This window comes from Procambarus clarkii, chromosome 10 (genome assembly GCF_040958095.1).
Source record: "Procambarus clarkii isolate CNS0578487 chromosome 10, FALCON_Pclarkii_2.0, whole genome shotgun sequence".
NCBI classification, from domain to species: Eukaryota; Metazoa; Arthropoda; class Malacostraca; order Decapoda; family Cambaridae; genus Procambarus; species Procambarus clarkii.
In genome coordinates this window covers 53,361,638-53,378,524 of record NC_091159.1, presented here as the reverse complement: position 1 = coordinate 53,378,524, position 16,887 = coordinate 53,361,638, and the positions used below count along the sequence as shown (strand labels likewise).

Below are 16,887 nucleotides of genomic sequence, written 5' to 3'. Positions count from 1 at the left end.
TGGTTCCCGGTGATGCTGTAGAGCTCAGGTCATTGTGAAAGATTGTCTTTACCTAATACCTGCTTCCATCTTTTCCTACAGTACTGGTTTTTATATATTAAGTTAAGCCATCCTCTCCAAAGTGACAGCGACGCTGTCACTACCAGGACCAGGCGAGGCTGTCCGTATTTCTCGCCCGATGCTTAATACGTGATCAACCTGTCCTCTTGCCAATTACGTCTGAATTTGGCCGTTTGCCCGTATGGCTGAAAATGGACGCAATTTGAAAATTAAAAAAAAATGAAAATAAGTGGCATTTTTTTCCAAAACAAAGTTAAGGGTCCTCTGGTAGGTTAGGAGGGGGCAGGAAATTCTCCTAAAGTTTCAAAAGTCATGAAAAACATTAATTCAAAGTTTCCTCTCCTAACCTAACCGAGAAAGCCGGAGGACCCAAACAGAAAACGGGACAGTACAGCATTTTCGTGAGCCGATTTCATTTCAAATTTCATCCATTTTTGGCCATAGCGCGCATACGAGCGAAAAGCGAGCGGGTTGCACAATTTGCCTCTAGAAACCAACTCGGTCATTAAAACAATCGCTGATCATAATGTTAAGAACATTGTTCATTTGTGATCATTAAGGAGGAACATGAAGTATATATAGGTTTGCCACTGGGGGGTGGGGGGGGGAAGGGTATTCTGACCCTTATCTCATGGGGAAATTTCTTGAAAATGGAATGTCCCAGGTCTACTTTGTATCAATTTAACGAAAAATCATTCAGATACTTCTGCATCTGTGCAGCTACCCTAGGCTATATGAAGGCAAGTACAGTGTCAAGAACTAGCTAGACAACACTACAAATCCCCATCACACAGGATGGTTAGTCATACAGGGGCGTGTGATCTGTAGTCTGCACTGGCAAACTTTGCATGTATTATGAAAATATTTATGATAAAAATATAATTAGTTATAAAATCTCAAAACTCTAAAATAGGTCGACTTGTTTCAGTCAAAATTTTTTTGACATTCACTCATGATTGATGTTAAGACTTTCCACAGAACTTAAGCTTGCTCATGCGACCGGAGCGAACTTCACGAGTGCTGGACACTTGTCCTGTCTCACTGTACGGACACCTTTCTGTCCGAAGTGACAGCTCAGCTTCAGAGCGCCTCAAATGTTACTGCCAGTCGAGTTCATCCAATTAATCAGTCAACCAAATTCGAGGCACATTAACTCGCATCCGGGACATTCCCATACTGCTTTATGCAGCGAGGCCTTTTACGTGAGGATTTGTCCATTTTTGTGCGTGTGTCATTTCCTGGAGCAAGCAGTGCTCCTTGACTGCACCCTACCTGCCGACACCTCCGTAACGGGAGACACGGACGGCCAAACACCAAGCAACTTACAAAGAATGTCAACGTGGCTGAAAATTATTAACCCAACCCACACACGAGAAGAAAGTGAAATTTCGGTCCGTCCTGGATACATGTATTTATCCAATAAAAAAAATAATGAACCATGAAATAATACCCACGAACACTAACGTATATGCTCCCCCTCTTCCTCCGTCACCTGCCCGCGAAGGAGGATAAAGAAAACAAAAAATCTATCTTTTTCCGCCCGCCCGGCTTATCGCCACGTTAGTACGTGCAGGCGATGAGTCACAATAACGTGGCTAAAGTATAAAGTAACGTCCTAACGTTAGGACGTCTTTATTTCACCTTCCCAACAACAGGCCATCCAAAACTGGCCACAGTATTCGCACAACCGACCGGCCAAAAAGGACTGACGCACACGCCGGCTGTCGTGTGACGCGAGACAGGTTCAACCGACTGTAGCCAGGCTAACCAACACTGCCAGCAGACCTTCCACAACAGGACATACCTTTCTCCTTTCCGGTGGCCAATACTTTACCCTTGAAATTCTCGTGAACTTCCCCCTTTCCCTCCGCCTCAACTTCCCCAACACGCTCGCCAGTGCAAGGTGTGAACCTGCAAATGCTATTCTTGTCATTTCTACAAGGTGGTGCAATCTTTCTTCAGTATTGGTAATGTGAGAAAAACCACCAGAGGGGGAAGATCCCCCTCCCTCTAGGGGGATCCCCCACTCTCTCTAGGGGGATCCCCCACTCCCTCTAGGGAGGGGGGGATCTAGGAGGAAGGGGTGTTACTCCCAAGATGTAGACCTCGTGCATTTGGTGGTGAGGACACCAAGTGACAAACAGGCTATACATGAAGAAACAGTGCGAGGGATGTGTGGTGAACGAGTAGTGACGCCAGGTGGCTCCAGAGCAGAACTTCAGTACAGATACTTCCAGGCCCCATTAATGGCACAGTGAACAGTCAAGTGTTTCCAAGAGTCCAGAGGTGAAAGTCCAATCTCCCCCATTGCCAGAATACTGCCCCACCAGTACCAATATACGGATGGTCGATAAGCAAGTACGGTGAAGAGGCTCTAGCTCCCCCACCCCAACCAACTAACACCAAATTGAACAAAAAAATCCTCCAAGAAATAACGTCTTTCGCAACGCGCAAAACGGATAAATGTCTGGTAAAGGGTTAATGCTTCTCTTTCCCTCCCCCTTCCTCTAGGGCCACTCTCAGCGCCCAGTGCCTCTCAGAGAGGCACTACAGTGCTCCCGCGGTCTATCCCCACACTTAAATATGTTACGGATATATTTCGCGCACACTTACAGGCTATATTATTTACCAGGGATCTGTTTTAGAGATCTGTGCCCAGAACCTGGAATCAACCAGGTGGAGCCCATCATTGTTACTGGTGCAGTAAGACACACTGGGGACAAGCGGGTGTTCCCTCCTATCCTCCTCCCTCAACACGCTGGAGATCAGACCACCTGGCTGCCCTCGTCACGCTGGAGATCAGACCACCTGGCTGCCCTCGTCACACTGGAGATCAGACCACCTGGCTGCCCTCGTCACGCTGGAGATCAGACCACCTGGCTGCCCTCGTCACACTGGAGATCAGACCACCTTGCTGCCCTCAACACGCTGGAGATCAGATCACCTGGCTGCCCTCGTCACGCTGGAGATCAGACCACCTGGCTGCCCTCGTCACGCTGGAGATCAAACCACCTGGCTGCCCTCGTCACGCTGGAGATCAGACCACCTGGCAGCCCTCATCACGCTGGAGATCAGACCACCTGGCAGCCCTCATCACGCTGGAGATCAGACCACCTGGCAGCCCTCATCACGCTGGAGATCAGACCACCTGGCAGCCCTCATCACGCTGGAGATCAGACCACCTGGCAGCCCTCATCACGCTGGAGATCAGACCACCTGGCTGCCCTCATCACGCTGGAGATCAGACCACCTGGCTGCCCTCATCACGCTGGAGATCAGACCACCTGGCAGCCCTCATCACGCTGGAGATCAGACCACCTGGCAGCCCTCATCACGCTGGAGATCAGACCACCTGGCAGCCCTCATCACGCTGGAGATCAGACCACCTGGCAGCCCTCATCACGCTGGAGATCAGACCACCTGGCAGCCCTCATCACGCTGGAGATCAGACCACCTGGCAGCCCTCATCACGCTCGCGATCAGACCACCTGGCTGCCCTCATCACGCTCGCGATCAGACCACCTGGCTGCCCTCATCACGCTGGAGATCAGACCACCTGGCTGCCCTCAACACGCTGGAGATCAGACCACCTGGCTGCCCTCAACACGCTGGAGATCAGACCACCTGGCTGCCCTCATCACGCTGGAGATCAGACCTCAACCTTGATAGATGAGAACGAGGAAGTTGCTCGAGGATTTCCCTCGCCTGACGAGTCTAGCGTGAAGTCTTAAACCAACCCAGACTTCCACGTGGCGGGAGTCAACACGCCCACACCCCCCCCCCCTTCCGCCCTCAACACACTTAAAAATCCCTTATCGCTTAAAATGCAAGACCCTCTACCGATCGCTACAGATTGCAGACACCTATGATGCACTACGGACTCCAAAAACCCAATGCCAGTCAAATGCCTCTCTTACATTAGAGTTCCGGTGCCAAACCTTTTGGGGCTCTCACAGCTAAACTTGCTCAATTGGAACACCCGCAACTATTTCCACGCAACAGTCTCTTAGGATTAAGGTATCGCAAGACAAGCCTGGCCCCGGATTAGGGAGTAGGAACAACAACTGGAACCAACTCTGGCCATCTTCCTCAGGCGAGTATGTCTATCATTACCGGCACCAACTTTACCACCATTACCACCCCCTTTACCAGCTATTTACCAGACCTGGTCCGAGCACCTTGCTTTGCCTCCAGACAGTCAACACCTGCTCCTGTCACCTGGGCTGTGTGGGGCTCGAACCCTCGACCCCACGCGTGAGAGGCCGAGGCTCTATGGACTGGGCTTTATTTCCACGGAAGTGGATGACAAATTTACCTGCTCCCTCGCCTCGGGATTCAACAGTTAACACTGACTTTAAAAAACAAATCCACAAGGGCTGTGATGAGTTCGAACCTACGTCAAAGATGATCCCAGACGCGCCTTAGTCGACTGAGCCACAACATGGTTAATTTAAAATATCACGCTATTGTGATTTCTGTGTGTACCGACTTTAAAGCTTTCCAGACTGGCCATTTAATGTTTTGTACAAAGCGTTGAAAAAAACTTATATAGGAGCTGAAATGTAACACTAAATGTTGCGGGGGTGGGGGGGGGGGAAGAGTGGGGGGAAGCAGAGGGAGGGATGGAGGCAGGTACAATATCAATTGCTGTAACCTTCGACAGTAGATTACAGCAAGTACAGATCCCCCAGTGCAGGATACTGACTCAGCTCTGTCCTTCCTCTGGGTGAGTCGTGTTGACATGTGGAAATTACTGTAACTACCACAGCTGTGTCTTGTCCCTTCGTCAGAAACTAGATTTAGGTATTTATACTCCCAGTGCGTCTAACTCCAGCTGGTTGATGCTACTCCATCCTGCTTACATTTCCATGAAACACCTTCACGAGCACTGCTCTTCAAGCAATATAAAACTTCTCCTGGAAGATCGACATCAAACACCTCATACTAGTAATTATAAATGACCTAATCGCTGCACAGTAAAGGGTTTCGAATATTTGTATGGATACCATCACACAAATATAGCCCATCATAATAACAGACATTGCAGCCAAATTAGCATGTAACAAAGATGAATTTGACCTAGGTATCCCCATCTCTGCTGATAAAACTACATTTTTTCAAACCCACAGGTCTGATAAGAAATTACCGACTCCCAACGACCTGAGAGCGCCAGTACTGATTTGGCGATTTGAACTTTAATTTAAAATTTGACCAGATCTGAATAAAGCTACGAGTTGTTCAGATCTGAAACCTATGTTTATGAGCAGGACAAAACGTCCACCAGACATAATGGTTGCCAGGATCAGGTTGGGTTACCGTTACCTGTGGCAGGTGGCTGCAGGTGCCGGATCTCTCAATCCTGAGCACGCCAGGTGCAAACTCTGAGCAGGAACTGCTGCATGATCTCCCACACATCACCGAATGCCCAGTTATCAGACCATTCAGACCAGTTGGCATGAGGTACCTGGAGCTTTGCAATTACTTTATTCACTCTCGTGTTCTTGAGGATATCCTCAGAATACACCCAAAATTTGCCAGTGAAGGCTACTGAACATATGGCCCTGTATGACTAACTATCCTGTGTGATGGGGACTTTAGCATCACGCAGCTAGCTTTTTGACACACTGTACTCCGTCATATAGTCTAAGGCAGCTGCACAAATGCACATGCACCTAAAGGTGTCAATAACAAGAGTCACCAGCGAGGAAGATACCCTGACCAGCAACAGAACAGCCATGCAACGTGAACGACTCCCACCTTCGCCGTCGTTCCCACACTCCCCCCCCCTATAGCTGGACGGTAGAGCGACGGTCTCGCTTCATGCAGGTCGGCGTTCAATCCCCGACCGTCCAAGTGGTTGGGGTCCATTCCTTACCACCGGTCCATCCCAAATCCTGATCCCCTTCCAAGGGCTATATAGTCGTAATGGGTTGGCACTTTCCCCTAACAGTTCCCTTACCTTCTCCCGTCCTAACACAAGCCACCCTTCACACCCCCCCCCCTCCCCCTCCCGATCTTCCCGATCGGTAAAAGTACCAGGAGCGTAACCCAAAGTTCTAACCACTTGACTTACAACACCAATACCATTCCCAACCCACAAACTACACAATCTCCACAACATTACTGGTTGCACCGCTCGTAATGCCATCAACAAAGCATGACCATAACTACCACAAACGACAACGCTAACCAAAGCTGCTCCATAATGTCAACCGCAACACCAAAGCTAAACTTGGAAATGATCACACGCTAAATCGGCGAAAATTTAGAATCCAATAGTAAATCTTCTCTGAACGTCTCAGTTGTCAAAGAACCTTCAGGTATCCCAATTGTAGAGTTATATAAACCCTTTTTTCACTCTGGAGCACCCGATAGTACACTCAGTTTGTCCTCTGCTGGCGTCGTTCAAGGACTAACTAATATAGAAATATTCTCTCGCATCCCCATTTATCAAGCCCAAGCACACAATTGCACGAAACAACGCGAATTAGGTTATAACGCCCTAAGTGGCTACAGGGTAAGGGAACGGGCGAGTTTGGTGAGAAGCAAGAGTTATAGATTAGTGTTGTGGGTGGTGGTGGTGGTGACAGTGATGGTGGTGGTGACAGTGGTGGTGGTGACAGTGGTGGTGGTGACAGTGGTGGTGGTGGTGACAGTGGTGGTGGTGGTGACAGTGGTGGTGGTGGTGACAGTGATGGTGGTGGTGACAGTGATGGTGGTGGTGACAGTGGTGGTGACAGTGGTGGTGGTGGTGACTGGTGGTGGTGGTGACAGTGGTGGTGGTGGTGACAGTGATGGTGACAGTGGTGGTGGTGGTGGTGATGGTGGTGGTGGTGGTGGTGGTGACAGTGGGTGGTGGTGGTGACAGTGGGTGGTGGTGGTGACAGTGGGTGGTGACAGTGATGGTGGTGGTGACAGTGGAGGTGGTGACAGTGATGGTGGTGGTGACAGTGGTGGTGGTGGTGACAGTGGGTGGTGGTGGTGACAGTGGGTGGTGACAGTGATGGTGGTGGTGACAGTGGAGGTGGTGACAGTGATGGTGGTGGTGACAGTGGTGGTGGTGGTGACAGTGATGGTGGTGGTGACAGTGATGGTGGTGGTGGTGATGGTGGTGGTGACAGTGGGTGGTGGTGGTGACAGTGGGTGGTGGTGGTGACAGTGGAGGTGGTGACAGTGGTGGTGGTGGTGACAGTGATGGTGGTGGTGACAGTGATGGTGGTGGTGACAGTGATGGTGGTGGTGACAGTGATGGTGGTGGTGACAGTGATGGTGGTGGTGGTGTGGGTGGTGACAGTGATGGTGGTGGTGACAGTGATGGTGGTGGTGACAGTGATGGTGGTGGTGACAGTGATGGTGGTGGTGGTGACAGTGGGTGGTGACAGTGATGGTGGTGGTGACAGTGATGGTGGTGGTGACAGTGGTGGTGGTGACAGTGGTGGTGGTGACAGTGATGGTGGTGGTGACAGTGGGTGGTGACAGTGATGGTGGTGGTGACAGTGGTGGTGGTGGTGACAGTGATGGTGGTGGTGACAGTGATGGTGGTGGTGACAGTGGTGGTGGTGGTGACAGTGGTGGTGGTGGTGACAGTGATGGTGGTGGTTGGGAAGACCCAGGCAAGGAGGGGGTGAGGCTATGGTATTAGGAAAATGACAAACTCAAGGTCAAGGAATTTTAAGTCCGGGAGAGGTAACTAAGAAAGGTCAACAGGGAGACATGGAGGGTCATCGGTTCAACCCCTCCCCCCTTCCTTAACGATAAAGGAGGGTGGGGAGAGGTCCACTGCTTCACCCTCACCCTCACGCAGTGATAACGGTGGCATGGTGGGGGGAGGATTGCCGTGGGTGGGAGGGGGGGGGAAGGCCACTGATTCCTCCCCCACCTTCTGGCACCGGCGAGGAAGGTCCACCACTACACCCCCTCACCCATCAGGCAGTAATAACAGCCAAGCCTCAACAGTGTTACCACCCCACCAACACACGAGAACCATTGCAACAACTATGCAACTTCACCCGAAAACTGGAGGGCTGGCTCGAGTGCGCAGACGCAAGCAGACCTCAACACTGGCACGCAAGGGCTTGTTGGCGAATGTTGTCACTCTTACATGCCGTTATTACTTTGAGTGCTTCTTAAGGGCTTGTCCTCTGCCAGCTAGGGGCTCGACACCCATCTCATGTTATCCCAAGGTGGATGACAAGTGGTCGGCTACCTTACCTTGAGGTGCTTCCGGGGCTTAGCGTCCCCGCGGCCCGGTCGTCGACCAGGCCTCCAACCAGGCTACACTCAACCTTCGTGTCAACTTCTGGTGGTCGAGTACAGGCACTCTACCAGCAATAATCTCGCCTCATCAACCCCACACAACACCAACTTAATATTCTAAAGCAGTAGTTTTAAAATCATAATCTAATTTCTAGTGTGGCTGGGGGGAGGGGGGGGGGGAATTACACATCAGTGCTCCTGAGCAGAGCTGCTGCAGTATATGGAAACTATTCGCTCACCACCAACCCTAACACCAAGCCTACCATGTGTCAAAAAAAATGGAAAAATACTACAAATTCACGCCTGCCATTTATGTTTTAAATTCTTCCTTTAGGGACGCCCTTCTCTGGACCCCGTCGTCTCCTACAGTTCCGCTGCCTCTCTGATCAAACATGAACATTTACACATTTCCTTAAATTTGCGCAAAAAATGCCCCAAGCCGTAAGGCTCAGGCGCTATACAAAAAAAGCAGTGTTGTTGAGGTGACTTGAGTAGAGATCAGGGATGGTACCTGACTTACAGGAAAGTAAGGTCAAAGAAACCTCACCTCGAGTAGTTTCAAAGGTTGGAAGGCTACCCCTTGTTACCAGAGGTAAATCCGTCGACTCAACGGAACATTGGGGATAGACGGGTATAAAAGCTCATTATGAGAGGTGTCCATCTCTTACGGGCTATTCATGCCCGTGCCACCTCTTGGGTGGCTTAATCTTCATCATCGGTGTCCATCTCGCCTCCCCCGTGCTGCTCCCCCCCCCCCTCCTCTGTGCCACCTTTAACTCTCCCGTGACTCGTCACCTTCGGTCACTGTAAAGTACTCATTAACATTAAGGCCAAGGTGGCGGCGGTATTAAGTAGTTTTAAGTTACTTTAAGTCATAATTAGTAACAACTCGCCTGGTGGTGGTGTCAGTGGTGACACACCGGAGATACGTTATAGGGGTCACATACACAAGGCACTACCTCTACCAATATTGAGTATTCACTATTGTCTCGTATGCCTACTCCTTCCAACGCAATATGGTGGGAATGTTTAGTCGTATAGCATTAGCTAGCAGCCACCAGTGTTAAGGCCACTACGGGCTCACTATAGCCCGTGCTACTTAGAACTTCTTGTTCCAAGTAGCCGATTCCAAAGCAAACAACAGCCACCAGTGGTGTCAGTCATAGTGAGGCTGAGCCACTACCAGAATACTCACATTGTAAACTCTGTGATAAACCTTTAATGCATTCACTAGAACATTATATTGTTGAATGTGAAACCGTAAGAGACTTTAGACCTCCTGGCCTCTTGTACCAACTGTTTTATTGACTCAGGTGTTCTGGACGACATCCTAACAATTTATACAAAATTTGCTTGTCCATTTTAAAGAATGAAGAACAATTTATATTACTTCTGAGCTGCATCACTTATGAAGCCATCCCTGCCCTTGTGTGGCAGTGCACAGTAGAAAGTCGTTTTCACATATCCATACATTAAAACATTGATTGTAACCATGATATATATGTGTGCTTCAGCCTACAGTTTAGACCTGTTGTCTTGTGTATGACCCTCTGTCCTGCGTGACAGTGAATACCAGCATTATCCTCACTTTAATAAGACTTAATCGAAATCCTCAGATTAGGCAAAATTGTAATTTTGTCAATTAAGATGTTAATAATAATAGGGTAATTCTTTAAAAGACGAGAAACTTACGCTACATTTTCCAAGCTAATACATCACAATGTGTAGTTGATATAGTTCGAGAAAGTTTAAGATAAATTACATTCCAAAATAAAGTAACTGGGGCTATTTCTACCATCCACTCTTGGAGGTGCCAGAGTGTTCACTGGAACCACCAGGAAGCTCCTGTGTAGTCTGACCAGCTCCCGCCACTCTTGACGGTCACACGTAACCTTTGTCGACCTTGGTTGCTGCGTCTCTCAATCCCCTCATTCCCCCCTCGACCCTTCTGAAATAAATACCCTCCTCCTCTCGCTCGTACGTACGTACACACGAGCGTAGTTCTCAATCTGTAACTACACTTAGGTAATTACACACGGACAACGTCCACATTAGCAAAATAATACAAGCACACATTCCATAGGTGTAAGACAGGTACACAAATATACACAATTTGCTGCTCAAACGTACGCCCCAAACACACACTTCCCTCCACACCATAAGATTCCTTTCCCCATCACCCACACCCATTACTACACCCATTCAGCCCTCAACAATCGCCATCCACCCCCCCCCCCCCTTTCCCCCAGCAACAAAGACTTAAGAAACCTTCAAAGTCCAATCCTCAACACAATAATTATCCTCCACGACAACAGGATCTTCGTATCTTAATACCCGTCGTGTCCAAGTTGGAGTTGAGGAAGGGGGGGGGGGGGGGAGAACGGAATGGACACACACCAGGGGCCAGATTCACGAAGCAGTTACGCTAGTACTTACGAACGTGTATATCTTTCCTCAATCTTTGACGGCTTTGGTTACATTTATTAAACAGTTTACAAGCATGAAAACTTGCCAATCAACTGTTATTGATATAAACAGCATCCTGTTGCTTCAGGGCTCATAAACTGTTTAATAATTGTAAACAAAGCCGCTAAAGACTGAGAAAAGATGCACAGGTTCGTAAGTGTTTGCGTAACTTCTTCGTAAATCTAGCCCCTGGCCTTGTCACTCGCGTCATGTTATACCAACTAAACAAGAGTAGTTATATTCGTGAAGTGTGAGTTTCTTGGGCAAAAAATGCTTCGTAATTATTTAAACAAATAAACGAGCGCTTGCAGCGAGATAAATCTTCCAAGCTATTAATGTTGTTATCTAAAGACACTGAAAAAATATTTCATTAAGCGCTCATTTTCACAGCCGAGAGTAAAGCATTTTAGTCTACGTTTTTAACGTTCCAACCTTTTCTCTCGAGTGATTCCTAATCAAATCTGTAAAAATCTCTCGCTTTTTGTGACGTCTATTTTTATCAGACGGAGACTGAGAGAAAGAGGAACAGGAGGAGGTTAGGAAGGAAAACATTAATTAGCCTGAAGGTTCACTAAAGGAAGAGGAGCGAAGTTATCAGAGGCAGAGCGAGATTTCTGAAGGCTTCGTGTTTGTTTGCATTAAAAATAATATTGACATACCGTTGCATCACGCACCCATCATGATGCAGTCACTTAATGCTCTCTCTCAGAGTGCGGAAACGCACTAAAGCCCTTCAATACGCGCACAAAGGCCCGCACTGTGATGGAGGAGGCGGAGAGAGGGAGCACGCTTCTCTCACCATACGGAGGACATCCGCTAAGCTAAATGCAACGTTGAAATTATACCAAAAGGCCAAACAACTGAACTAAAGCAAGGAGTAGGAGCAAGGGAGGAATCCCGATCATATGTGGCATTCTTCCAAGAAAGGGAGTGGGAAATGAATGGATATCGAGGGCACTTGGTGTCAATTGCCGGCTGGAAAGATATTGCAAATCAAATGCAATATCTTTCATAGACAACTGGGAACACTTCTATGGAAGAAATGAAATGTATGCTCGTGATGGGGTGCATCTATCGAGAGCTGGGGTTGTTGCTGTTGCGAACTCGCTAGAAGAAGTGGTTAGAGGTGTTTGTTTGGGTTTAAACTGTTAGTAGATAGAGGTATGGGAATTGATTTGGAGGAAGGAGGTAATAAAAGTATGTGTTTGTGGGAGAAAGGAATTGGCAAAACGATCAGGGAAAGAGAAGGTCCGCAAAATAACAATTCACTTAGGGTATATTACACTAACAGTAGAAGTCTAAGAAATAAAATTAACGAATTAAATGCTCTTGTCTGCACAGAAAAAATAGATATTATTGCACTTACCGAAACGTGGATGAATGTAGAAAATAGAGAACTATTAGCTGAATATCAAATATATGGATTTAAACTATTTCACACAGATAGATATATTAGACGAGGAGGTGGAGTAGCCATATATGTTAGGGACAATTTGAAATGTAGTCTCAAAGAGGGAATCAAAACAGAGCCACACACAGAAACTATTTGGATTGAATTAAACGAAAAAGCTAATAATATTATAATAGGAGTAATATATAGGCCACCAAATTTAGACAGAATGGAAGCAAAGCATCTATGGGATGAAATATCTAGAGCATCTAGATCTAACAGTATTTATGTCATGGGTGACTTTAATTTTAGCGGAATAAACTGGTTGAACAAAACAGGGAATAGTGAAGCAGAAGATTTTCTAGAATTAATTGACGATTGCTTTCTTACGCAACACATTAAGGAACCAACACGGGAAAATAATATTTTAGATTTAGTGTTAACTAACAGGGAAACGCAAATTAATGACATCGAAATAGGGAGTGAGCTAGGGAGCAGTGATCACAAAGAAATCAGATTTAGCATAGAATGGAATAGACCAGTAGGAGAAAATTCTGTTAAAGTGCCAAATTTTCGAAAAGCTGATTTTAATAGCCTAAGAAATTTTTTGGGTCAAATTGATTGGAAAGGCTTGGGTATGGGGTGTGGGCCGGTCTTGGAGCGAGACATGAACCCAGCGTTAGGTGACTTAAATGGGGATTTCGATGTGGATTCAATATATAACTTATTTAAGAATATTCTAAACAAAGCACAGGAACGTAGTATACCATACAAATTTAATAGATCGTATACTAATGACCCAAAGTGGATAACAAAGAATTTGAAGAACCTTATAGGTAAAAAGAGAGCTTGGTACAAAAGGATTAAAAATGGGGAGGTCACTTTAGAACAAGAATTCGTACAACTGGTTAGAAATGTTAAAAAAGAGATAAGGAAAGCAAAAAGCAACTATGAAGTTCGCATAGCAGGGCAAGCAAAGACAAATCCTAAAGGGTTTTTTCAGTTATATCGTACTAAGACTAGGGAAAGGATAGGTCCATTAAAAACTGAGACAGGTCAAATAACAGATAGTGATGAAGAGATGAGTAGTATTTTTAATAAATATTTTGTATCTGTATTTACTAAAGAGGAACTTAACAATATGCCTTCAGCCGAACAAGTCTATGTGGGTGGGGACGAGGACAGGTTGACGAGTTTAGCAGTTACCAGGGAGGATGTTCTTAAACAAATAGTAAAACTCAAACCAAACAAATCCCCAGGGCCGGATGAAGTGTTTGCTAGGGTGCTTAAAGAATGCAAAGAGGAGCTTTGTGACCCACTGTCAACCATATTTAATAAATCAATAGAGTCAGGCAGAGTGCCAGAGTTTTGGAAAGTTGCTAATGTGATACCAGTTTTTAAGAAAGGAGATAGATCACTTGCGTCTAACTATCGACCAATTAGCCTAACGTCTATTGTGGGAAAGTTACTCGAATCTATAATAGCAAATAAAATTCGTCTTCATCTTGAAAAACATAAATTAATAATTGAGTCGCAACATGGTTTTATAAATGGCCGTTCATGTTTAACAAATTTGTTATCTTTTTATTCTAGCATTGTTGAGGCAGTTGATAGTGGTAAGGATTGCGATGTTGTATACCTTGACTTTAGCAAAGCTTTTGATACAGTGCCACATGAAAGACTGATTAAAAAAATAGAGTCTCATGGTATTGGGGGTGCTATATTAAGCTGGATTAGGGCATGGCTATACCAAAGGAAACAGAGAGTTAGTATAAATGGTATCAAGTCAGAGTGGGAAAATGTTGTAAGTGGAGTGCCTCAAGGCTCTGTCCTGGGACCTCTGTTGTTTATAATATATATAAATGATTTAGATTCAGGTTTGAGTAGCAACATTTGCAAATTTGCCGATGATACGAAAATCGGTAGGGAAATTAATTCGGAGGAGGACTCACTATCACTTCAAGTTGATCTAGATAGGGTTTTGAAATGGTCAAAGGATTGGCAGATGCAGTTTAATGCTGATAAATGTAAAGTTCTGAGGTTAGGTAATGATGATAGAGTTACAAGATACGAGCTAGATGGTGTTGTGATTGCGAAGTCGGATTGCGAAAGGGATCTGGGAGTTATGATTAGTAAGAATTTAAAACAAAAGGATCAATGCATAAATGTTCGTAATAAGGCAAATCGGACACTTGGATTTATTAATCGCAGCGTTAGTAACAAGACACCTGGTGTGGTTCTCAAGCTATATCTTGCTCTAGTTAGGCCCCATTTAGATTATGCAGTTCAGTTTTGGTCGCCATATTATAGAATGGATATAAATTCACTTGAACGTGTCCAGCGTAGGATGACTAAGTTAATTCCCCAAATTAGAAATCTTTCATATGAAGAAAGATTAACAAAGCTTAAGTTGCATTCACTGGAAAGGCGAAGAGTTAGGGGTGACATGATAGAGGTTTACAAGTGGATGAATGGACATAACCGGGGGGATATTAATAGGGTATTAAAAGTATCAACACAGGACAGAACACGAAACAATGGATATAAATTGGATAAGTTTAGATTTAGGAAAGACTTGGGTAAATACTGGTTCAGTAACAGGGTTGTTGATTTGTGGAACCAATTGCCGCGTAACATTGTGGAGGTGGGGTCCCTCGATTGTTTCAAGCACGGGTTGGACAAGTATATGAGTGAGATTGGGTGGTTATAGAATAGGAGCTGCCTCGTATGGGCCAATAGGCCTTCTGCAGTTACCTTTGTTCTTATGTTCTTATGTTCTTAAAGTGGTATTCAATGCCCTGTTTGGGAACACTTATTACAGATCGATGCCATCTGGACATGGGAGAGAAAATCAAAAGGCTCTCCCCCGTCCCCCAACGCGCCAGCTCCTCAAGCTGCCGAAGAGGATAGTTGACAATAGTATATCTTGAGGTTATCTTGAGATGATTTCGGGGCTTTTAGTGTCCCCGCGGCCCGGTCTTTGACCAGGCCTCCACCCCCAGGAAGCAGCCTGTGACAGCTGACTAACACCCAGGTACCTATTTTACTGCTATAGCAATGAAACATTTTATACATGTAAATTGAACAGGGAGCAAGAGTTGACTATTTTGCTACTGCTACCGTACTACTACTTCCACTATGATAGTGGATTAGGAAGCTTCTTGCGATTCGTCCATTGTATAATGTTGCCAGTGGTAGAAGCAAGGAAGAACATTCGAACAAATTATACAGTACTAATTCAGACAATTTAACGAAATCAAACTACTCTTGTGGAAATAGGTACACAAGAAAACTAACAATTCAGAGTGTTTCCGTATATTATAAAGAAATAAGAGTACCTAAAGTCATAATACTTGTCATTTTCCATGCATAAAATATCGCATTATATATACATAACTATACCAATATTTTACACAAGAGACCACACATCACACTTGCATCATCTTTATCCACACACACACCCATCACATTTGGCAACATTGGCAGGTCATACAGTATCCGCCTGTGTATATTTAACAGCCACTGAAAGACGCACAGACACGTGTATGATTATTACCTAAAGTCAACACCCCCCCCCCCCCCCCGCCACACATCCATGACCAAACACACGCAAGGTTGCAACATGACCTCATCCAGGCACCATCATCGGCTAAATAAACCCACTCTCCCCTGGTCATACAATGTGCCCCTCTCTCTCTCTCTCCAGAGGAAAATTTACTATTTCAATCTAACAGCCGTAAAGGAGGAGTCACGTTGAAGATTTTAGTGGATTGGTGGTGGGGGGGGGATGGTTCCTGGTGAAGGTGATTGGGCACGTGCGTGCGTGTATGCTCCTCCATGAGCGAACTTTAGACACCGGGCGCCTGACAATAACAGCCCACCCTTATTTATACTAGTAGCCTACTGTCTGTAGAAAATATGTATGGAGCCTCGATTGCCTTCAATGTTATATTTATTTTCTCATAACACAAACATAAGTGTCGACTTTTACTAAAGTGGAACAAAGCAATTAAATCCAATTGAAAACACACCCTTGCTAGCCTAACAAACTATCACAGAAGTAACGTGTGGCCACACTAGCGAGGCCGGCGACGACCAATGTACACTTATCCAGGTCTGGCGACAATTTCCACACACAAGGAAGACAGCAGCTTGCCACCGGGGAGTTGGGCAACTTTTGCGCAGAACATTTCTCGACACTACCAGTTATTCAAATCAGTATGAGAGTGGCGAAAACTCCCACGGATGCCCATTTATTCTTGCTGCTAATAGCTTGCTGTAATCATTTACAATTGCAACATATACTTAACCGATATAACAAAGGAAAACTTTAGACAAATACGGGAAAATCAGCATCGATACAATCCATATTCCAGGATCTGTCGACAAGTCAACAGTGAAGCCGAAGCCAAGTTTACTCATTAATTCAATCCCTTTATTTAGTATGAAGAGATGGGGGATAACTATATAGGCACAATCACATTCCTAGAAAAAGAAGAGATTTGCTGCTATCTTAATCAGACACTGCAAACAGCTGTGCTTAACAGAGATAAAAACCCTCGAAAAAAAAAGATAAATCCAAGAGGCCAGCCAAAGCTAGGTAAAAGTCCAGGTTTAACACTGATGTAATCACCTACCACACCCAAGCGCGCCTCACCACACTGGTGACTGGCATTGTACCCTTAGTGGTCACTGGTTACGAGGTCATCCTCTGT

General features: G+C 45.8%; 1 protein-coding gene across 7 annotated transcripts in view; it reads right to left on the bottom strand.

The window, feature by feature from the left end:
* LOC123774930 (chloride channel protein 2) overlaps positions 1-16,887 on the bottom strand; it is a 276,107-nt gene that overhangs the window by 245,391 nt on the left and 13,829 nt on the right. The window lies entirely within an intron of this gene.